General features: G+C 47.0%; 1 long non-coding RNA gene across 1 annotated transcript in view; it reads right to left on the bottom strand.

Annotated features, from left to right (window-relative positions):
• Window positions 1–3,924: 3,924 nt before the first annotated feature.
• LOC149748309 (uncharacterized) overlaps window positions 3,925–24,651 on the bottom strand; it is a 30,913-nt gene continuing 10,186 nt past the window's right edge. Inside the window, exon 2 of the long non-coding RNA XR_016394745.1 lies at window positions 3,925–24,120. This is a non-coding gene — a long non-coding RNA (uncharacterized LOC149748309). The remainder of the gene's footprint in view (window positions 24,121–24,651) is intronic.

Below are 24,651 nucleotides of genomic sequence, written 5' to 3' on the forward strand. Positions count from 1 at the left end.
CTCTCTGGGAGAGCAGAAGCAGAGTCTAAAAGCCTGTTAGAGCCACCAGTCACATATGACATGTTTCCTTCTTAAGCACTCCTGGCTGGCGAGGTTCAAGTGTGTCTGAATGAACTGGATGGGGTTACAGCCAAGTGGACCCATGCTCCCCTGCCTTTCACCCCCCAGGACAGCCCCAGGCAGACCTCCGGCAGTGGCCGCAGTTTGTTCTCCACCCTCACACTGCAGCCTCCCACTCTGATCTCCACGCCTTCCATGGTCCCCTCAACCTCTCAGAGTCTCCCTTCCCAGCACCCCTGCAGAGCCTGTTCTCCCAGATGGTGACACAGCTCTGGAAGTTCCTGACTACAATCACGCCCCTTCCGACACGTACTGAGATGTCTATTGGAGATCACAGTGAGGGAGTCACCGTGCTAAGTGTCGTAGGTTGGCATTTCTGCACACACTTTTCATACTCTTTAAGGTGCTCAGATCTGGAGCTCTGCTTTCCAAGCCCAGATTCCAGCTCTGCACACTGGAATCACCCGGAGAGTTTTAAGAAGTCCTGCTGCGATTTAACTAGTCCGAGGCGAGGCCAAGGCACTGGGACTGTAAAGAGATTCCAGGTGATTGTAACGAGCAGGAAAGTGTGAACCCCTGCTGTAGAGCTGGGATTGATGAGCAGCTTCAATGTAAGGCGAGCACACCAAGAGACAGGAATTCCAGGGGCACTTCAGAGGGCCCTCTCCCAGCCCGGGTGAACGGCGAGGTCAAGGTCAAGGAAGGCAACCTCTGGACGGTTTTTATGGATGAGTAGGAATAGGTCAAGTAACCCTGACGAGAAAAGGGCTGGGGAGGGGTGGGGTGAGGACTTCAGGAAGCGGGAAGAAGGAAAAAAGGTGGGAGGGAGTTGAGAGGTTTGGAAGTGACACTGGAATACTAAATTTCAGAGGTTCTTTCTGGTGAGCTAAAGAGGTGATTGGAGACGAAAGCATGTAGGACCTTGTAGGATTTTAAAATGAAGGCAACTGAACTGTAAGGTGGGTGGAGCGAGATGTGAATTTAGGGAGCCATCTCAGGGGGCTGTGTGAAGGATGGATTGACAGGTGTGTAGGGAGCCGGGCTATGGAGGATCTACTAACGTATTTATTAATAAATCCTCTGTTACCTTGATCTCCTCTGCCAATACCCAACAACAAGAAGAACAGATATCATTTACCCAGGTCATTGCCTGGGATACAGACAGAGCTAATTGCTTGACATGCACCATCTTTCAAAAAAAAAAAAAAAATCCTCACGCCATCCCTGTGAAGTTGTTATTATTATCCCCATTTTACAGATGAACAACCCAAGTTAAATAACTCGCCTGAGCATCTCACAGCTAGTTAAGTGGCGGAGCCAAGACGCAAACTCAGCAGAGACGGCATCCCTAACCGTGAAGTGTCTGCCCCTCCCTGCTTCTGACTACATCCTCGGGATTGCTAGCATCACTAATCGCTCATTAGTTTGCATTTTAATGGGGGCCTTCTGTTACCTTAAAGTAAAGCAATCACTTTTCCTAATTGATCCAGATGCCTGATGCCTTGGTGGCACAATCTAAGGGTATAAAACCAACTTCCTCCTTGTAAATCATTTTGACCTGCTCAGCAAATGCAGAGCCTTCTAGTCACAGACACATGCCTCACTTCTGAACTGAAGGCAGATCACCAGGTGAGGACGGAAGGCCTCAAGCTGGTTTCCTGCAACTGCTCGTCACAGGAGAGGGAGTTATTAAAACTGCAGATTCCCTAGGCTCCACCAGGCTCCAGGATCTCTAGCTGTGACGTCTGGAATCCACACTGTATAAGCTCCCCCTAACCATCAGCCTGGAGCAGGCAGCTGGCTCAGTCCCTGCTTCTACAGGAGGGGGACTCCTGAAATAACTGTTGCTACGTGTCCTTCTGCACAGCGTATGAAAGGGAAAGGGTCCTGTGTGCACAGGTCTGAAGTACGAGATCTCTCGCAGAACTGCAGGTCTTGGCATAAAGCCTTCCTGTCTCCCAAGTCAGCTACTGTTCATCACCTCAAGTAACCAGTGGCGGCTCAGGGAGAAGCGACGGGAGAAAGCAAAGCTGCTGACCGAGAACTGAGAGGACGAATAACCAACAAGGTTCCACTCTATAGCACAGAGAGCTATATTCAATATCCTACGACAAACCATAATGGAAAAGAATATGAAAAAATAGAATGTGTGTATATATACATAACTGAGTCACTTCGCGGTACAGCAGAAATTAACACAGCATTGTAAATCAACTACACTTCAATAAAAAAATACTGGAACTGAAAAAAAAAAAGAACTAAGGATGGGGGAAGGTAACAGCCAGGTGGGCTTTTAATTGATAGGTGATCCTTTCTCCTTCCACCAAAATGCTCTCTACAGCTCGAGTCCTGCCTGATTTCCTTGCTTAAGTGCCCACATGCAAAAATCTGTATCTATGTACATCCCGGGTTGCTCTTTACTGGTAAGTGCATGGTGGGGCAGCTGGGTGACCAGTGAAGCCTTTGAAGGTTATGTTGTAGCAGCCTGGTCACTGAAGGATTTGCTTTGAAAACCAGAATAATATAAATCATCTACCTCAGTGGAAAGTTCTTTCACATAGAAGCCAACATGGAAATCAGTGCCTGGAACCAACCCACCAAATACCCAGTCAGATGCCCCAGGTGACTGTCTTTAAGAAAACCAGGTGCTTTGATCCCCAGCCAACTTCTGCAGCTCTAAGTTTGTGTGGAATTTTGCTGGACAAGCTCTTCATTCAGGATTGGAATTTAGTACAGTGAGGATGAAACAGTTTCTTAAAACTCACTGAGACTGAAGTCCCAAGAATAAGGGCAGAGGTGCAGCTTTGTCCCAGCGACAGGCAGTAACCTGCGCACACACACAGGCACTTAGGTGCAATGCGGTGTTCAGAGGTCCCATCTTGCCAACCCGCTGCCTTTCCAACTGGCCAGATTCCACAGCTTGCCTCTTTCTGGGAGAGGGCCCAAGGAGTGGTTCATGGATGTTTTTGATCTTAAACCTGAAAAAGTCAATCAAATGTTCAAAGACTAAAACACGTAATTACAAGTTTGGCCTACGGTAAGACTCAGGAAAGGGACATGACTCCCTATGGTAAGTATTTGGAGAGATTTCTTTTGAGACTTCAGAGAGGGCATGCTCCCGGACTCGGGTTGAATAATCACGTGTCTTTTTGGTCCTACGGTCGGCCATCCCATCCCCAGAGGAAAGAAGATATGCACTTGAGTAGACTCTTTGGTTCAGCATCCAACTGATTTTTCTGCCGATCTATTGGTATAGATACATCCAGGTGCACAAACCACGTCCTAAATGTTCTAAAGCAGTTTCCATGGCAATGTCACCTCACCGAGGACCAGGTTCTAATTTACCAGCCCACAGTCCAGGCAAGATTTCCTGCCACCAGGTGGAGACTGACTCAAAATCTATAAACTGGAATATTCTTTGCATAGGCAAGAGGAAGATTATTTGAGTTGGAAAGACCCCTCCAAAGTGAGCTACGCTAGTGATTTCCAAACCTAACTGATGAGAGACACTAATGGGGCGTTTAGAATATACCGATGCCTGCTAGTAGACGATATTAGGGAGTTATTGTTTTGCTGCGTATGACAGTGGTGTTTGAGATGCATAGTGATTGGCTTGAGAATATTCAGGCATAAATAAAAAGAGGGGTTGGTATCTATCAGGCAGCGTCTCCACAGGAAATACAGTAAGTCCCCTACATATGAATGAGCTCCGTTCCAACAGCGTGTTCGTAAATCCAATTTGTTCGTAAATCCAACAATGTTAGCCTAGGCACCCAAGTAACACAGTTGGCTATGTGGTACTGTACCGTAATAGGTTTATAATACTTTTCACACAAATAATACATAAAAAACAAACACAAAAAATAAAGAAAACATTTTTAATCTTACATCACAGTACCTTGAAAATTATCGTAGTACGGTACAACAGCTGGCATACAGGTGTTGGCATCGAGTGAACAGTCAAGAAAAGTTTCTGATTGGAGGAGAGAGAGGAGGTGGGAGATGGTAGAGCTGAAGGGTCGTCAGCAATAGGAGACAGAGGGCGAGCTGCAATTTCACTCACGCCTGACGCTGATGGAACGCACGTTCGCATCTTTGAAAGTGTGCAACTTGAAGGTTCGTATATAGGGGACTTACTGTAGTGGCACATGCAAGGAAGGTCACTGGGGAGCATTTACTGTTGATAAGGATGTGGGCAAGGTCTAGGGAAATCACTGAGGGATGGAGCAAGCAATGATAGGAAAACTTCCTGGCTTGAAGGGGCAAAGGACAGGAATGCTTAAGGACCTGTAGACAGAGGTGCGGGGTCAGAGAATGCTGGCTGCCATGAGCTGTAACTGGAGGAGAGGAACACAGTCATTGTCAACCTGCCAGGAGGCAGCCAGGAAAATGCACAGGCCAATCTTGCTCTCCTCTGACTTTCCTGTCCCTGCTAGAACATACTGGGAGCCAAAGGGCAAGGGAACCCTGTGAACACAGCTGTTGAATTCACCCTTTCTGAAGCCTGGAGGGGCGAATGGAGCAGATCTTGCATCCCAGAGAGGAAACAAAAACACAAGAAAATGCTGTAGCTGGTGGGGAGTGGCGGGGGGAGGGTCACTGTCCTCCTTACTCTTGACTATTTGGATATTTTCATTACTAAGTTTAAACAACACAGATTCCCAAGCGTGGCTCCAGATCTACCAAACCAGAGTCCTTAGGGAATGCAGCCCAGGGATCTGTGTTTTTAAAAAAGATCCCTGTGTTTTTCACCTCTCATGGAATCCACAGTCCTCGTGAAATCTACAATCAGCCTAGAAATCTGCGACTGGCTGTTATCTTTCACCTGCAACCACTGAGCTGGAGTGAGCTTGTGAGATGACACCTACTGGGCTGGCCCCTGGGAGAAGACAGACCTTTCTAATTTTTTTTTAAGGTTGTCACCCTTCAGCTAAGAATGTTATTGCTTGTTGAACTTAAGACCACAGATTTCAGAATCACAAGGACTTAGGCTGGGCCCTGTGTGTAAATGTTGCCTGAATGACCTTGAACGAGTCACCTACCTCCTCTGAGCTTGTGGTCCTTGGCTGCAGACTGGGAAATGCCAATATATCCATCCATCATCGTTTACAAGAATGAAAGGAAAAAGCATTTCCAAAAACACTTGATACACTCTCAAGTATTTATACATATAAATTATTATTATTAATAACGATAATGCCATCGGCCTTGTGGAAGTAGATGCTAGTTGTTTGCCATGCCGTTAACTTCATATAATTAATGGATCTGTCCTGGGTAGCCACAAGCCTTCCTCGTTAACCCCTATTGATTTATCATCCATAAAGGTAGGAAAACTCTCTTTGAGCCTATTGATTTTATAGCTTCTATGACCCAATGAAATATGGGTTCCATAAGTTCAGTGTGTCCTGCATCTAGTAGATTTCAGCTGCTGAAACAATCTCTAAGTGCAGCCCCCTAGTTAGAGCAAATTTTCCTGCAGTGAGGCTTCCCTGGTGGCGCAGTGGTTGAGAGTCCGCCTGCCGACGCAGGGGACGCGGGTTCGTGCCCCGGTCCAGGAAGATCCCACCTGCCGCGGAGCGGCTAGGCCCGTGAGCCATGGCCGCTGAGCCTGCGCGTCCAGACCCTGTGCTCCGCAACGGGAGAGGCCCCAACAGTGAGAGGCCCGCGTAATGCAAAAAAAAAAAAAAATTTTCCTGCAGTGTTCTTGCTTGTACACAGGGGCTATATACAATCCCTTAACTAAAACTCTTGTGCCAGTTGTATGGTAGGATTTTGAATTTTTTGATGTTAGAGATACTATATTACATATATACCATCTAATATTTAACACCTGTCATCAAAGCCATTAATATTTCTACATAGAAACACGTAAATATTCACACTAAGTGGGCTAAACAGACCATTAATCACCTCATACCAGATGAGGTCAACTCAGGAAGTTTACGTCAGGTTCAAGTCTGGCCCTCAAATGAGTTGCCAAAAAGAAAAAAAAAAAAAAGTTCAGTTTCCAGAGTTTTCTGGACTTTGGAAAGTCAGATACAGGACTGCAGACTTGAATTTTACTATTTCACAGGGTGCAGGAGGAGTAGACTAGGTACCTGCCTACGGTGATAAAACTAGGCATGATCCCAACAGACAGAAGTTCAAGCGCATAAAAAGGAGTTTCCTCTTTAAGAAACTATGCAATTATGCCTGCTGCGTTCCAGCATGCCGATGCCGGAACTGATGTTCGAGACCTCGGCTCGTGTAGTGTCATCCCCTGACGGAACACATTTCCACGACCCCCCAACAGTCAGCTCCTTATGCCGATACGCAAGGCCGTTGATGATCTGACCCCTGCCCAGCCTTAAGTGTCATCTCCTGACTTGCCTCCGGGAATAAGCCTTATTGGAAGATCCTCCACACTGGACACTTCCAGCCTTTGTCCCAACTCTGCCTGCAATGCCCTTGGCCTCCCGTTTATCCTACTGAAACTGTACTTAACCCTCAAGAGTCGTTTCTGCTGTTAACCCTTCCCTGACACCCACAGTTGCCTGCACACAGCTGGGTACATGGATCTTAAGTTCTAACCCAGGATGAGGCTGCCCTCCGATAAAACGAGACTCCACCAGCACAATGATGCCACACTTCTGGATCACCAGCGCCTGGCACCATGTACAACATACATGCTCAAAACACATGTATCTGATCGGGCAACCCCATTCCCGGCTGAAAACATTTTAGAAGCTCCAGGATGCTAGGATAAAGGCCTAAATCTTTAACAAGGCCCTACATCATTAGGCCTCTGCCTACCTCTCCTTTTCTAGCTCCCAGAACTTGATCCTCCCATTTGTGGTCCAAATACAATAGCCCTTGTTTGGTTTATGGGGAGTCCCACATTCCCTCCCCCTTTAACCTGGTTAATGCCCCCTAATCCTGCATCTCTCAACGTCAGCATCACTTTCTCATAGAATGATGTTTCTTTGCTTCATAGCCCATGTGGTACAGACAGCTGGCTGCCCACCCAATATCCTTTCTGCCTTTTTCCTTGGTTCCAGAATTGTGATTTTATTTTGGGGTGACAATGACTCCAACTAAAAGTCGGTATTTTCCAGCCTTTCTGGATGTGTGGCCATGTGACTGGGTTCTGATGGAGGATATGTACACAGAACTTGGTTGTTTGATACTTCAAGGAAAGCTCTTTAAAGGGTTATGTCCTTTTGTTCTTCATCCTTCCTGGAATGTGAACCTGATGGCTGGAGCTTCTGCAGCCAGCTTGGACCATGAGATGCTATGGTGAGGGTTGTAGACCAGAAGGACAGAAAGAGGTTGTGTCCCTGATGACTATAGAGAGACTATACCCGGCACCTCTGGATTTTATTTATGGGAGAAAAAAACAAACCTGTTCATGTGTTTAAACCACTGTGAATTTTTTTAAAGGGAAAAATCCTTAGTATCTAACCTTACAGATATTTCCCTATGTAGACCTATAATCAAACTTTTATTTCAGGAATTATTTGATTGATGTCTTTCCCCCGCGTTAGATTATAACAGCCTACAGGGCAGGTGAAATGCGGATTTCTGCTTCCTGCTATATGGCCAGTGTATATAGTAGGTACAGAAAAATGAACTGAACAATCACCCTCTCATTTTATATCAGTTCTAGAAGCTTGCCACCCAGGTCCTTCTCTTTAGATCACCAAGCTTAGCAGTGTGCACTGTACATATAAATGATGAATCTTAGATATTTCAGCTAAAGAAAAAGATTCCTACAAATAAAGATTCTTTGGTGGACTCCTCTTGCTTCCCTGGTGTTCAAGAAACTTGCAATGTGTACAGTCCCATTTCTCCATCATCAAGCTCCTCTCTCACCATTATCCTCTCATTCTTTATGCTCCAGCCAGGCTGAACCACCTACAATTTCATAAAGATGCCACGCTCCTTCCTGCCTCCTGGTCTGTGTATATGCTGTTCCTCTACTTGGGACTCATTTTGCTGAGCTAATGTCTACCCATCCATGGGGTCTCTGCTTTGATGTCATCTTCACCAGGAAGCCTATTAGGTTCCTTTAAACTCAGGTCAAGCCCTTCTTCATGGTGCTCCCAAGGTCTTCCCTCACCTCCCATCACAGCATTTACAACCCTGTATTATTTCCTGTATTCCTTATATTATGGGTTGAATTGTTTCCCCCAAAATATATGTTCAAGTTCTAACCCCTAATACTTGTAAATGGACCTTATTTGGAAATAGGGTCTTTGTAGATACAATCAAGTTAAGAAGAGGTCAGACGAGACTAGGCTTCTTAATCCAATATGACTGATGTCTCTTTAAGAAGAGGAGGAGACACAGAGACAGACACACACAAAGAAGAATGCCAAGTGAAGACACAGATGCACAGAGGCGAGATGGCCATGGGACCATGGGGACAGAGACTGGAGTCTCACAGCTGCAAGCCAAGGAGCACGAAGGATTGCTGGAAACGACCCAAAGCTAACTGAGAGGCTCTTGCGGACACGCTGATTGTGGATCTTTGTCTCCAGAACTGTGAGGGTACACATTTCTGTTCTTTTAAGCCACCCAGTTTTTGGTACTTTGTTATGGCGGCCCTAGGAGAGACTTAATACAAAAGGACAATGACCAGACTATTATACTCAAGTAGAACTCTAACCCACAACCTGAAGCAACCAGTCTAGGAAGCCAACCTAGCATCACAGGAACTAATCCAGAAGGTTTGACTGTCAGCTGTAGCAACTAGTCCAGGAAGCTAAAAATAACTCGTGTAACAAATGACCCCAAATGACCAGGACCTGATTAATAAGTGGCAGCGTCCCTAATTTGTGCCCCTGCTTCCAACTTAGAAAAACAAACCAGAGAAAGTCAAATACGTACCCTAACCGATCACGTAGGATGCCCCGTTTCTAATGAACCCATCAATAGCTTGCCTATGCCACTAGCCTCCAATCAGGACATGTGTGAAGGCTTCTCTTTTTTCCACTAGAAAGCTGTCCTTCTCCTCTACCCATCTTTGAGTCTCTGCAAGTGATGGGGGCTGACTCCTTTTCTAGATCACACTCTGCTTGTTCCCATTTCAGCAGTCTTCACTAATTCCTACACCTGGGAAATGAACACACCCAGCATCTTCCAGTGAAGGCTTATCCTGGCAGTGCTCTGGTTCCTTCTCTTCCATACCCTTTTCTGACTTCATTTCTGGTAGTTTTTTTTTTTTTTTTTTTTTTTTTTGGTACGCGGGCCTCTCACTGCTGTGGCCTCTCCCGTTGCGGAGCACAGGCTCCGGACGCGCAGGCTCAGCGGCCATGGCTCACGGGCCCAGCCGCTCCGCGGCACGTGGGATCTTCGGGACCGGGGCACGAACCCGCGTCCCCTGCATCGGCAGGCGGACCCCCAACCACTGCGCCACCAGGGAAGCCCTCTGGTAGTTTTAGAGAGGTGCGTTTATTTTTAATATGTTTTCTGACTAAAACATCTCACTTTCGCCGTAGCACACCAACACCTAGCTTAATGGCTGGCATGTAGCCAGCGCTCAGTGAATAACGTGTTTAATGGAAATGATGGTTCTCTTTGACCTGCCTGGTTCAATGTCACCTGGCTGGAGCCTTGTACTTCACGAGGAACGTGGTTGTACAGAACAGGCATGGCCTCATGGTTATTTAATACCCTAATAAAAGGGCTTTCGCACTACATAAGGTGACGGAGTGGATGGTTTAATCACAGCTGGTCAATATTTATGAGGCCAGAGACCCAGCTGTGCCGTATGACTTATTTACAAGCTGGTGCTGGAACCCATAAGTCTCCTTGTGAGGTCCACCTGTTCTGAGGTACCGTAAGAGCAGGCCGCCAAAGCAAGCGAGGAAGAACCTGTTCTCATCCCAGCAACTCAAACAACTGACGCCCTCCTGCTGTCTTCCTGGAGAGGGACGCGTTTCCCTTTGAATAAAAAGGTCGGCCATCAAAACAGAGGAAGAAAAAAAAAACGGAAAGATCAGCCAGGTACCACATTCCCTAGGGCACTGGTGCATCTTGGCTATGCAACAGAATCACCTGGGGGTGCCTGTCAAAATAAAAGGACCTGGAGCCTCACTCACCCCCTACCGAGTAAAATCCTTGGAAATGGGATTGGCCCTTTGGGCTTTTAACCCCCCCTAGGGGGTGTTAAAAGGGTGCCTGGAACCAGTCTGCAGGTTAGCAGATTGAGACTGCGAACCTTCGCTCCTAAGGGCCTTGGAATCCTGAGCAAAAATGCCACATGCGTGTGTGGACATCCTGACCACTCGTGGGGATTCGGATCTTGAAATGAGGTGTCGCGGGTCTATCCAAGAGGCAGCATCGGGTAGTGAAAGGGTGCAGGCTTCCGTGTCTAAGAGATGCCCTGCCTGGCCCTGCAGCTTCCCAGCTGTGCGGCTTCAGGTTTGTCACTTGCAGTCTCTGAGCCTGTATCCTTACAGGGAAGATGAAGATAATAAAGATGAAGGTTATCTGGAGGATTAATGAACTCAACAGAACAACAACCAAAACACATAGCAAGCTCCTACCTGTTCTGGGCAATCTGACGGACAGCAGAGATAAAGTGGTGAATAAGAAGACTCAACCGTTGCCCTTGCAGAGGTTAGGTTTAGTCAAAGGGACAGACGTTAAATAATTCCACAAATGACTTGGCCATTCCATTTGCCATGAACTCCGCGAAGGAAAAGCATAAAATAACACCACAGGGTGACACTGATGAGTGCGGGTGAGCTAGTGGAGGGTCTGTGAAGACTTGACTGAGGATATGACATTGAGATCTGAAGATGAAGAGGGAAACCTGGCCAAAAAGGGAGTCAAGGGCTAAAAGGGGCTTCCCAGGCAGAGGGGGCATAATGTTCAAAAGGCCTAAGGCAGGACTGAACTTGGCACAGTCAGGAAACTAAACGAGTTTCTAAAAAACTCCTCGCAAGTTGTGAAGTACTTCACAAACTTGAAACAGAAAAGGAGCCAGATGTAAATGGGAAAGGCTGAAGAATTTGCTTATTGTTGCAGACAGTTCTTGAAATTCTGGCCAATTCATCTACATCCTTCTCTGAGAACTGGCTTCCTTCAGTCTCAGGGGAAGGAAGATCCTGTGGTCACAGTGGACCTATGCAAGCCCACCGCTGACTAGACCAGGAGTGAACATTGCCTGGCTTCGTGCCATTCAAATATTTCTCTCTCTTTGAACCAAGAAACAGAGATGAGAAAGTTGGAAGTTTAGTTACTTTAACAGCAAATGTTAAGACTCTGTAGACTTTTGTTCTGAGAGGTGCCTGCTTCCCACCTCCTCATAAGTCTGGTGCTCTCATATTGCCTTACAAGCAGCCAATGTTCGCAGGATATCATCATTTGTAACTAAACAATTTCGAGACCCCTCCACCTCCACCCACAGAGCCTGACAAGGAAATGCTTGTGAACTAGGAAATGCTTGGCATTCGCTGTATTAAATCCCCCCAAAGGCTGGGCTTTTCTCCTCCCTATCATTTCCGTTTCTGACTCCCTTGCAGAATGACTTCCTGTGAATGGTTTCGTTCTCGTGGCTCTGGAGGTAATTCACATCAGATGATCAGATCAGGCTGTTAGGTTTGACAGGATGCTGTGGAACTGTGCACTTGGATTCCTGAAGCTCTGCTGACAGTGTCCTGACCTGCTGGAATGTGCCCCAGGGAACACGGCTTGACACAACTGCCTTCCACACCTTAGCTGATATGAAATGCAACATGCACAGCCAGGTTATAAATCAGCAGCAGGACACTACTTCCCTCCCGGTACCCCACCCAGGATGGTGATGCGTTTGCTGACCCCTGGGAAGCAGTGGGGATCTCCTGGAAGGCGGGTGGATGGGATTCAATATACACTGAGCAGCTCCTCTGCACCAGACACTGTATTTGGGTTTTGGGGGTTTTTTTTTCCGTTGACTCTACTGTCACCTTGTGAAGTAAATTTTTTTCCCATTTTATAGTAAGGAAACTGAAGCTCTGAGAGGTTTAGAAATGTGCCCCTTTATAAGTGGGGTAGCTCAAATTACAAGCCACATATGTTCTGTCACCTCTCCGTAGCCCAGGGACTCACCATTTAAATCAAAGCTACAGGGAGGTAAGGTTTGGCCTCGGAATCACTGCAATGACAGGCCAAGGGTCCACATGATAATGGACTTTTGGGGCCATGATGGGAATGAGAAGGGGAATGTTTCTACCCAGACCCTAGAGGAACTTAAGGGCAGACTTCTGCTGTGGATTTTCAGAGGATAGTTAAAAAGAAAAAAAAATCCGTATCTTTCTGGCCTTAGAAATCTCAATTCCCCACTTTTCAAGGGTGCATTGGTTTCCTTGCATTCCGCTGGAAAGTAGGGGACAGTCGTACAGTTATCAAGAACCCCAGACTGTTCCCACCTTGCTCCTTCCTAGCTCTGTGACCTTGAGCAAGTTACTCAGCCTCTCTGAGCCTTAATTTCCACCCTTCTGAAAGTGTGGCAATGATGACACCTACTTCAGGGGCTTTTTAGGAGGGTTATTACCCTCATTTTGGAAGTGAGGGATATGAGCTCAGAGACATTTGTTCTTTCCACAAACATCTGTTGAGCATGACATGATGGAAGGGCCAAGGAGATGCATGTAAAGCAGAGTTGTAATGATTATCAACGGACATGATGCCTTTTAAAATGGTTGAGAAACACTGTCCTGATGAAACCATGTACAAGCTCCCGTGTCCCTGTCCTTTGAAGTATAAGGCTTTTGCTTTAGTCTCCGAGGCCTCCCGGGCTGACTCAAGAGTTAACTATCAGGAAATGTGAAGATGTAGAAACAAAGAATAACTGTTGGGCTGGGAAACTGGTAACAATTTAGACTACAAATCCGCCACATTGCAGAATCACCAAGCTCCCAGTTCCCAGAAAGATACAGAGAAATGCCTGACCCACATTCCTAAGTTGTTTTTACAGGAAGCTGACCCTCACCAGATGAAAACTGCTGACCACAAGAATACAGACCCTAGACTGGTTGAAACTAGAAGTATGACGATGCTTGAAACTTCACCTTGATGCCAACCAGTCCGAGAATTTTGCACAAGCTGATCACGCATCCTGCAGCGCCCTCCCTCACACTGCCTTTAAAACCCCTTCCCTGAAAGGGACTGGGGAGTTCGGGTCTTCTGAGCGTGAGCTGTCCATTCTCCTTGCTTGGTGCCCTGCAATAAACAGTGTACTTTCCTTCACTACAAACTGGTGTCAGTAGATTGACTTTACCGCGCATGGGCGAGCAGACTCAGGTTTGGTTCGGGAATGCTAATGATTCAAGATAAAACAGAGAAGTGGAGAAAAGTCTGGAGCGCTAAGTTTCAGGGACCTCAGTGTCTGCCTCCAAGAACCAGGATATACAGATCCTCTCTAGTTCCCGGTCTTTTAGGAGTCTTCTGAGAGCCCGGTTGAAGTCACTTCATCGCTGGACAACAGGTAGGGATGTACAAGAAACACTAATGGGATTATTTAGAGAGTCAGGGTTCTGGCAGGGAAAAAAAACCTCAATAGGGGTGAATAGGGAGACTTTTGTGAAAGTACAATTTACAAAGGGAGGTTTAAGACAAGCCAGAAAAGAACAGTGAAGCACATCCCAGCTAACAGCGGAGGGAGGCTACTTCCCTTCACGCATACCCAGGCCTGAACAGGGAGTGCAAGGAGGAATTACATGAACTAACAAGAGCTGTAGCTCCAAGAGAGAAGGCTGATAGGAGATGCGGCCTGGGATAAAGGAACAGAGGCACTGCCCTTGGCTAGGGACAGAGGGAGCTGAGAAGAGGAAGCACCCCAACCTCTGTAGGCTCCCCCACTCCACCATTCTCCTACTGGAGCTTCCCATGGGCTGAACCAAATAGAAGCTAGATGGCAATGGAGCCCATTGTAGCAGTCCACCGAGGTCCAGAACAGAGTGGACAAAGTTGCAGAGTACCCAGCGCACCTACCTACAAAGAAGGGGGCATTCTTCCCACTGGAGGGAAGAAAAACCCCAAGAAGCCCTTAGCCAGTTGAGAGAGGGAAATGGCTCCACTGACAGGGGTGATCTAGCGTTCCCTAATGATCATACATCAAGGTGAGGTTTTGATTTGGAGTCTCTCTGCAAATTTGCCTGTTCAATACCGAAAGGTCGGTTCCAAAAGGCAAGACATTAATCAACTCTCCAAATCAATAAAGGGTCAGTGATGGGACTGCCAACTGAAATTCTAAAAGGGATCAGGCATGGAACACTAATCTCCTTGAAGCACATGGAAGGTTACTGAGTGGACACGATGATGTGCTACCCAGGTCTCCCTTCAGGAATGAACAATTTACTCCCACAACTGCTGGTAGCCCAATGCAGGAGTTGCCCAGTCACCTTCCAGATGTGGGTATATCCAGTGACTGATCAATGTAAAGTCCTCCCCCTGCTCACCCCAACTAAGGTCAACTTCGAATGGCCAGCCCAGCTCTGGCATGCCCTTTGGGGTTGGCTTAAACCATCACTGGGATGCATTGCAGCCCAACTTCTCCCTCTGCCCAATCCTGTTTCCTTCTCTTTTCCTCGGGTATTGACATCAAGACCACTCCCTAATAGACATCTGGCACATCCTGCATCTCAGCGCCTACTTTCTGGTACTCAACCTGCTACAGTTGTTGGAAGATCCCTTATTAGCAATCCTTATAGACAAAACTACAGTCGAGAGTTTACAAGCAGTAATAATAACAGACATCTGTGATACTTCAGACCCTACCTAACGCTCATATGTTCATTAATCTTCTCAGCAATCTGGAAAGGTTGGCAGATACTTGGAGAACAGCCTTGTCTGTTTTATTATCTCACAAACATAAGAAGCCCGGCATGAATGGGGATTAGGAAAATCCTCTTGCAGGCAATAATTGTAAGATTTAGGACAATGATTGCTAAGCTATTTCGTGGAACGTGGGCGCTTGATCAGATATTAATAGGTCTTCAGTTTTTAAAACTGGGAGTAATGTGCAGTTATACATTTTTGGAAAATACTGGCTTAAAATTCTTAACTACAGGACATACCTGAGCCTTTAATATGCTAATGTGCATTGTTAACCTTCAAGAAGAGGTTTCATGTGCAGTGTTTCTCAAACTTATTTGACTGTAAAACACCTATAACTGTGTCTCCAGGCACTAGGGGCCTGTGGAAGATGGTACTGGAGAAGCTAACTTAGATGACAGGTCAATTAGACAGACACATCTTCCACTGCCACTACCCTTTCTACACACTTCTTTCCATTTTTAAGAAAAAGGCAAAGGCACTCCTGGGGAGGCTCTGGGAGTGGCATTAGGAGGAGGTGATGGACAGGAAGACTGTGTTCCTCTGCCCCTCACTGGCAGGGAGAGCCATGGCAGAGAGGTGGTATCTCTGAGAGACTGTTCCTGAATGAGGGAGGGGAGGCCTGAGCTCAGCTGGGGGAAGCGGGTGGGCAGGAGGACAGGGGACTTGAGGGCTGAGGGCTCTGGGGAGAGGAAGATGCAATGTTTGGGGCTTTTTCCAGAGCCAGGTGTGTTTTTTTTTTTTTTCTTCAGAGCCTCTGGCTTTCTGGTCAACCCCGCTGAGGCTGCCAAAGGCACTGATGCTTTCAAAAGAGCAAATGAGAAGGAGAAAAATGAGCCCAGGCAGTTCTGTTCCAGCTGACTGATGTGGCAACTGCTCAACACTACTCTCCAGGGCTTTGGGCTGTTCCAGCTCACAACCCTCTAAGATGGGAAGGATCCCTGGCTGACACTCAGAGGCAGCAGCTCTACTCTCCAGGCTAACTCCATCCCTTTGGCCCTGGAAACATGAAGCCAGAGTTCAAGGACAAGCCTGACTATCTGATACTAGGGAGTAAAACACAAACCAACACTGAATAATATACCCCTGCCTCATATCTACTTGGTGAATTCTCAATAACTTACATGAATGGAGAGATCACAAATGTGGCTAATCCCAAACAGCAGGTAACTGCAAAGTCTTATTAGGTGTGGGGTCTATTTGCATTGGAAAATTAGAATCTCTGATGCTGAGGAGTTCGACTTGTGTGAGGCTCAACGGTGTCACGGTTCAGAGAGCTAGCTTGGGAGCCAGCACTGCCACTTCCTAGCTGTCTTCTGGGTCCTTCCAGAAGCAGACCCTGAGACAAGGATCTGAATGCAAGTACTTAATTTGGGAGGTGACCAAGAGTACTGCTGGGGGGCAGGGAGTGAAACAGGGAAAGAAAGGTGGCAGATAAAAGCTGTATTACCAATCAATTTCCACTATGGACAACTGAGGCTCTATCCCATTAAGGAATCTGGGAGACTTTGTAAAACATGACTAAGGGTGATCCCACCTACGAGGTAAAGGAAGCTGGGGGTTTAATCCTCTACGTCCTATGTGTAGTAGCTGATGAGGGCTGCCCATGGAAGCATTAACTTCTGGCAATTCTGACCTGCCCCATGTCGGGGTGGAGAGAAAACTTTCAGATGGAGAGTTGCAGGTACTTGCAGAAGGACATAGCAAGGACTAAGGGCATATGGACGGGACACCAACCAAACTGGTATTTAGCGATGTGGATTACGCAAGTGAGAAAACTTCCTATGCCTCAGTTCCTTCACTTGTGAAATGACTGACATCCACCATTAGGCTATTGTGTGATGACATGAAATAATGCTGTAGCGTACAAATGGAGCTTTTTAGTGGTCTGTTACCATATAACAAACCACCCCAAAACTTAATGACTTAAAACTACAACGATCATTTATTCTATCTTACAGTTTGTGGGGACAATTCAGATGGATCACAGCTGGGACAGCTTATCTGTGTTTCACAATGTCTGGGGCCTCAGAAGACTTAATCTGGGAGCTAGGATCTTTTGAAAGCTTGACCAGGGCTGAAGCATCCATTTCCAAGAAGGCTCACACACATGGCTGGCAAGTTGGTGCTGGCTGTAGGTGGAAGCCCTCAGTTCCTCTGCACGTGGGTCTTTCCAGAGGACTGTGTGAGTGTCCTCACAACATGGTGGCTGGTTTCCCCCAGAGCAAGCTATCCAAGAGGCCAAGACAGAAGCTGCCCTCCACAGTCACATATTGTCCCTCCTGTGCTATGCTCTTGGTCCCATGGGGCAGCTCTGGTTCATCATGTGAAGGGACTACCCCAGGGTATGGGTACCAGGAAGCAAGGACACGGGGGGCTATCTTGGAGACTGGCCACCAAACAAAGCAACAGGCACACAGTAAGAGCTCAGTAATGTGAGCTACTATTTCCATTCTAAGAACAAAAGAAAACTCCTGGGTAAAGACCTGACTCTGGAGAGAGAGGGAACCAAGAATCAATTTTCCCACCTGGTGCTTGCCCTGCTCTTCTCCGCCCAGCCACTTCTCCCTGGGGGTAAAAGCTTTTCCTCTGCCTAATGAAAGGGCTCATCATTAACCTTCCCTGGAGCCAGGCAGGTGGCACTTGGCTGTCAGCAAGCATCTTAGCAGACAGAGTAAACAGAGGGTGTAGAGATATCCATAACACTGTAATTAAGCAAAGAAAGGTGCTAACTACAAATCTGGAGCTCCAAATGTCCTCCAAGGGGTCGTCAGGGCTATGTAGAATCTGTTAATTGGCAATACCTTTGAAAGGAAGGTGTGCCAGAGAGAAGCCGGTGTCATCATAGATCACCTGCAGGCAACCTTGGGCTGACTGTACATCCAAGCTCATTTGTTTTAAGCTGAAAGCTCTGAGCCAAAGAGTCCAGCCTGGTACTGAATTAATGATGAGCACGAACGAGGTTTAGCATCGCTTCCCCCACAGAGAGGCAGGCATTTAATGAATCTTTCACGGCTCGCTCTTGGTGCCATTTTTTGTGCCAGAGACTCAGACCACAGAAACTTCGAAAGCAAGTGCCGCTCATCACTGGCATAACTGCTGTGAGGGACGAGGTGGGGTGGAGGGTGGGACACCTTCTGAGGGTCCGCCCGATTCACAACCATCTCCCCTTAGCAACCACACCCCCTTAGTTCAGCGCTGCTCTGGATCACGTGGAAATGCGTGGCCCCTCCCACTCTCTCAGTGATTGGTCTGCCTCTGGGGCTTGACTCTTGTTGGGCCCATCAAAGTCCCTTCGTTGAGAATTTTGAGGTGGGACCCAGTGAAAGAGAGTCATTCTCTTGGGGTGCCTGGATCTTTAAGGTACACTCCTGGCAGTTGTTAGCAGGGCACCTTTCACAGTGAAGCAGGAGAGAATCTTCTGGAGAGAGAAGGAAAGAATGAAGCAGAGATGCAGAGGCAGGGATGAGAGGTAGAGAGACAGACAGTTCAGACTTTTAAAGGTCAGTCAGTGCTGGTTCCTTCCTGAGACCCATGTGTGTTTTCACCTCTGAGTTCTGAGATACCCCTATACCCTTATAAATTCACATTTTCTGCCTAAACTAGTATGAGCTGGCTTTTCTGTTACTTTCATAATAAACTAACCAGTTTGAGAAGTTGTGACATCTTGATTTAAAAAAAAATAGTTAACTGTAGTAATAATCACACACACACACACACACACACAATGATTGGGTCGTGGAGCACTGCACCAGGAAAGAATGTACAGGCCTTGCTCTGAAGGGCTGACCTGGAGCTGGCCCATCTGGTGCCTGGGGGTAGGCAGGTCACACTCCATGAAAGAAATGAGCCAGAAGAGAGGGCCCCTCTGAAGGGACACCGGCTATTCAGCTCTGCGTGATTCGTGGCATCAGGCTTTGTGGGGTCACTGTGGCGGGATTTTTCTGATTTTACAAGAAAAGATGGAAGTTCAGATTTTTATGTAAAAAGGATCTGTTTTAAACTATTGCAAATTTTAAACATGTTAAAAACATTCTGAGCGCCAAACAGAACATAGCTGTGGGTGCTGCCCACACTGCAGCCCTCCAGCTTGAGGCCAGTGTTCCGGGCCCCCAGGGCAGATGGAGTTGGAAAGTGTGTCCGGTGGCGTGCCTGGGGTCAAGCAGGAGGAGGCGTGGCCTCACCCAGGGAGACTGATGCAGGGTGGCGGCTCTGATCAAGCTGGGGCGGTCCTATGCAGCAACCCAGAAGGGGCTGCTACTCTGAAGGGGATGCCAGGGAGGCTGGACACCAGACATGATAGTCTTGATTGTATCGTCAAGGGTCCCACGTGGCCGAGGCTGTCATAGGTGGAGAAGACTATTGGGAGGGGCGTTTCTGTGAAAACGCCCACCCAGAAAGGCAGTGTGATCAGTGATGGAGAAGCTGAACTTGACAGTGGGGTCATGAAGCAGAAAAAGTGATGGTAACAGTAGGGAGCCTGGTGAATCAAGGACCATTCCCTGTCCATTCCCTAAAGGCAGGGGGAACCTGAGATTCTTATACAGAGTATGGGGATGAGTCCCAGTGATGTCTGATAAGGGACATCCAGCCCACCAGGCAGGTGGGGGACTGAGCCAGTTTTAAGTTGATCAGAGAAACATAAAGAAACGTGACATTTCTTAACCTGAGAATTGTGGTACAGGTTCATATTGGCTACCCTTGCGACCAGAAGGTCCTGATATACATACTGCACTCCTGCAATCCCACTCCTGGGCATATATCTGGAGAAAACTCTAATTTGAAAAGATACACGCACCCCAATGTTCATAGCAGCACTATTTATAATAGCCAAGACATGGAAGCCACCTAAATGTCTATTGATAGGTGAATGGATAAAGATGTGGTACATATATACAATGGAATATTACTCAGCCATAACAAAGAATGAAATAATGCCATTTGCAGCAACATGGATGGACAAAGAAATTATCATACTGAGGTCAGTCAGACAGAGAAAGACGAATATCACATGATATCACTTCTATGTGGAATCTAAAGAAAATGATACAAATGAACTTATTTACAAGACAGAAATAGATTCACAGACATAGAAAACAAACTATGGTTACCAAAGGGGGAAGGCGGGGAGGGATACACTGGGAATGTGGGATTAACAGATACACACTACTATATATAACATAGGCAAACAACAAGGACCTACTGCGTAGCACAGGGAACTATACTCAGTATATTATTAACCTGTAATGGAAAAGAATCTGAAAAAGAGCATATATTCACATGTATGTGTATATATATGTACGTATATATTTGTGTGTGTGTATATGTGTGTATATCACGTATATGTGTATATATGTACATATATATTTGTGTGTGTGTATGTATATATGTGTGTGTGTGTATGAAACTGAATCACTTCTGAAAATTAATGATTCTCACCAAAAAAACACACACAAAAAAACCCCCCAAAAACTGAATCACTTTGCTGTACACTTGAAACTAACATAATATTGTAAATTAAGGATACTTCAATTAAAAGAAAAAGACACTGCACAAAAAGCTTCCCATTGGGGCTGTCCCAGTCAGGGTTCCACTCTAGGTATTTACAACAGAGGCAATTTACTATGAGGACTTGAACCACAGGAGATGGAAGAGGATGAGAAGGCAATCAGGGCTTAGTGAGGCAACCCCAGAGATGAGCCGGAGCAGGAAGCCCTCAGAGGCTGGAGGGACAACAGGCGGAGAGGGATCGATGGGGCCCAGGTACTGGGATCACCTAACGGAAGTTGGAATCACGGCAGGTCTGCTGGTGAGAGCTGAAGCCATGGAGGGAGCGGAGAGAGATGCAAAAAGATGTCACCAGAGCAGAGAGTAGCGATAAATACCCTGGCTTTCCCTTCCTTCTGCTCTCCATTACCCCACGAGCACCTCCAAATAACTTTCAGGTGGAAATCAGCCCAAACGGGAGCCTGAGAAACACAGTCTTCTGAGTGGCAGCCTCCCTGAGATACAGAATTGAACAGGAAAAGGGTAAGAAGTGGACTGAGACAAATAGTGTGAAGATGGGCAGAAGTACCACAGAACAGAGAACACAGAACATTCCCAAAGCACAGATGTGCAATGCCCGACTTCTACTTCCAGAGCTCGGTCCTTATCCCTAGCTGTTCCCCAATCTTAACTACCGTTTACAGGTTCTTAGCCAGGAGACGGCCAGACGGCAGTGCTAACGAAGGGAAGGTGAGAAAAGGAGAGCCCCTTATGGCCACTCCAGAATCGTCACTTGGAGATAGGAACTATCTTTGGAGACTTACACTACTGACCTCATTTAGAGTAAGGGTTTTTTTCTCCATTTCACAGACAGGCAAATTGAGGACAGTCATGAGTGACATTGAAGCATGCAATCTGGGACACCAAACCACAGAATTTACTCACTGGGAAGATGAGCTCCTTGGATTTCTTGGCAATTTGCTTTCTTCAAGACCTAAACTGATTTCCAAATGCTTTTTATTTTGGCAGTTAGGGGCCTAACCAGTTTATCTAATCTTATCACCCATATTTATATCATGACAAATTTATATGACAAAGGACAAGGCCATTAGTATCAGAGGTATAATGTATGGCCAGAGGCTGGTTAGAGTTTGTAAAACCAGTCATACAAACAAACATACATCATGCATTCCCTCCTTACTTTCCCCTCCCCACCTCCCCACACTCTCCCACAGAGCCTGCCTGAAACATTAGATGGATAGTGGTTGATGGTTTTAATTACAGGATGTCTTTTATGGCTATTGGCCTCTCTGAGTTCTTAGAGCTGAAGAACACTGATGGTTGTTCGTGTCATCGGTTGTGGTCGGAGTCCCTGGGGAACTGCGATGTATTGGTTTTGTGGCCTTTGCTTCAAATTCCTCCTGTAAACAGAGGTCTGGGTTAATTGCATATGGTGGAGCTGGAAGTGGGATTGGGATTAATTTCAGCCCACTTTATTTCTAACCACTCCCCCGACACGCATCAGCTCTCTTATTTGGGCTGATCCTACTGTTACTTCTAAACTATCATGCCGATCCTTCTTTCTCACTCTTGTCCAGGCCATTCCTTCAACTTGGCCTCCCCTTCCCATTTTTCTTCAGAAATCTTACTCTTCGAAGCTCAGTCAGCATCCACATCCTCCATGGAACTTTCTCAAGTGAACCTCATGACACCACAGCACAAATGCAGCTCGCACTTACAGTACACAGTCATCCTCATTATTGACAAGAGATCTTTATTATATTCAGATTTATATAAAATGCTTAGTGCCAGGCATAGAGGCGTCAAAGTGATATAAACCATAGTCCCTACCTGTCATGTGTTTACAATCTATTCAAGGAAACAGAACATGCACTCATTTATTCTGTAAGTGCTGAGTAGTTACTAAGTGTAGGTATAATAGCAAGCAGGCCCTAAGAAGAGATATTCATAAATACACACACATAGACATTAAACATTAAGGAACAGCACAAATGCTCAGTGACAAGTTAGAGCATCATCCAACAACACAGTACAGTTGCTAAAAAATGAGGGAGAGGGCTTCCCCGGTGACGCAGTGGCTGAGAGTCCGCCTGCCGATGCAGGGGACGCGGGTTCGTGCCCCGGTCCGGGAGGATCCCGCGTGCCGCGGAGCGGCTGGGCCCGTGAGCCATGGCCGCTGAGCCTGCGCGTCCGGAGCCTGTGCTCCGCAACGGGAGAGCCCACAACTGTGAGAGGCCCGCGTACCGCAAAAAAAAAAAAAAAAAAAAAAAAAAAAAAAAAGAGGGAGAGCAGCCCTACCACTTAGAACTGTGTGACCTTGGGTGAGACCCTTAACTAGGGCTGCAATGGACATTTGGGCAGGTTTTGTCCTATCGTTTACACCTGACCTGGAGGGTATGTGGGGACTGAAATCGGTCCACGTCCTGGTCACCAAGCTGAGCTCTCTGGCTCTGGGGCTCCAACAGTCCAGAGGAACGCAGGCCCTTTTGTAATTCACCTGCGGAGTGAGTGCCATTTTGAAACCTATCCCCCAAGATGAGGCTCCTTTTTCTAATTCACACAAGGGACCATAGAGCCCATGGAGGCCCCCACTTAACCTCTCTGAACCTCAGTTTCCTTATTTACAAAATGGGGCTACTAGTGCCTACTTCCAAACTTGCTGGGAGGATTAAAGGAGATAACCTGTGTGATTTATCATGAGTCTTTAATTGCAAAGGAAAGAAAGTCAAATTAAACTGCAAAAATATTAAATTAAAAATGTTTTAAATGTTTGGTATACGTTGTTGGGAAGGACACAGAAGAAGCCTCAGAAAGAGAAGGAAAATTACAGGGTGAGGGTGTTTGACTAGAAATGGGGTTTATCAGTCAGGGTTCAGGAAACTGAACCAGGTATTTCAGGCAGAAAAGAATTGAAGGCAGGCATTAGGAGCGTATACTATGAATGGGAGGGCTGGAGGAGCAGATGTCAGGGGGCACAACTGGGCTATAGATTTCAAAGGGATTACCGAGACTGCGCTCTAGGGTTCAGGAAGCCTCGCAAATGCCTCCCTGCTGCCACCACAACTGCCACTCATGCCCCATGAAGCTGAAGACCAGACTCAGGACATTCACTACGTAAGTAAACAATATAAATGAAAGCACTTGAATGGTGGAAGTCTCTACAGAGGGAAGACCCTGTTATCATGAGGCCTCCTTTCCTGGGCAGATCTGTAGGAAATGTCTACCCTTGGGAGGTCATGGGAATTCTCCGACCCCTCGGCTGCCAGAAGCAGTCTTTTACAGGAGGCTCAAGGGTAAGGCAGTGACATGGAGATCACACCTGCATTCTTACCTGAAGCCCTCTCCAGGGAGTGGAAGAATGTCACCTCATCCCCAGCCAGCTTGACCAGGGCTCTCCACACCTTCTTTGGAGTCACCCCAAAGCCTGCAGGGGCACTAGAGGCAGAGCCAGGGACTAATGAAGGGGACAAAGGGATGACATGGGAGCCCTGGCTGCTGGTGGGGCAGGAGCCAGCAGTGAAGGACAATGTGAAGAGCTCGGGCAGGACAATCAGATTGAATCTAGGTCAAGCCCCTGCTCCACTGTGTTATAGCAGCTTGACCTTAAGCAACTTACTTAAAACCTCAGTGAACTCCGCTGTAAAACGGGGGTGACAGTAACAAAAGCAGCCTCACTGAGGCTGCTGTGAGTCTGCAGTGACATCAGGTCAGGGGCAAGCCAGCAAGAAGCACATCCATGGGCCAGGGTACCTGCAACACAGTAAATGCTCTCTGTATCTTGGTGGTGATTACGAGATCCCTTGTAGAGAACTCAGCCCTGCTCTAGAGTAGTGGTGAGTGCCCAGTATACCTAGATCACAGTGGCATGGTCCCCCAGCCAGCCATCTACAGCGATGGTCTGGCCACAGCCTAACCTGGAAGGGCTATTTGCGTGGACAATAAAGGCTAACCCGCCTGTTTCTGTTTTGTTTTGTTTCTGGCTGCGCCGCGCGGCACGTGGGATCTTAGTTCCCCAACCAGGGGATCGAACCCGCGCCCCCTGCAGTGGAAGCGTGGAGTCCTAACCAGTGGACCACCAGAGAATTCCCTAACCCACCTGTTATACTGTGAGAGGCAGAGAGAGACAGAGACAGACAGACAGAAAAAGAGACAGAAATAGACAAACCCAGGCCATCTCTTTCCTACTGGCACTTACAACCTAACCTCTGATGAGCATCTCTCAGACGGTCTGGCTGCTAAATCACCACCACGGCAGTAACTGAAACAGAAAATCACGCTCGG

This window comes from Delphinapterus leucas, chromosome 10 (genome assembly GCF_059928025.1).
Source record: "Delphinapterus leucas isolate spDelLeu-1000000601 "Yukka" chromosome 10, BTC_Dleu_Yukka2, whole genome shotgun sequence".
NCBI classification, from domain to species: domain Eukaryota; kingdom Metazoa; phylum Chordata; class Mammalia; order Artiodactyla; family Monodontidae; genus Delphinapterus; species Delphinapterus leucas.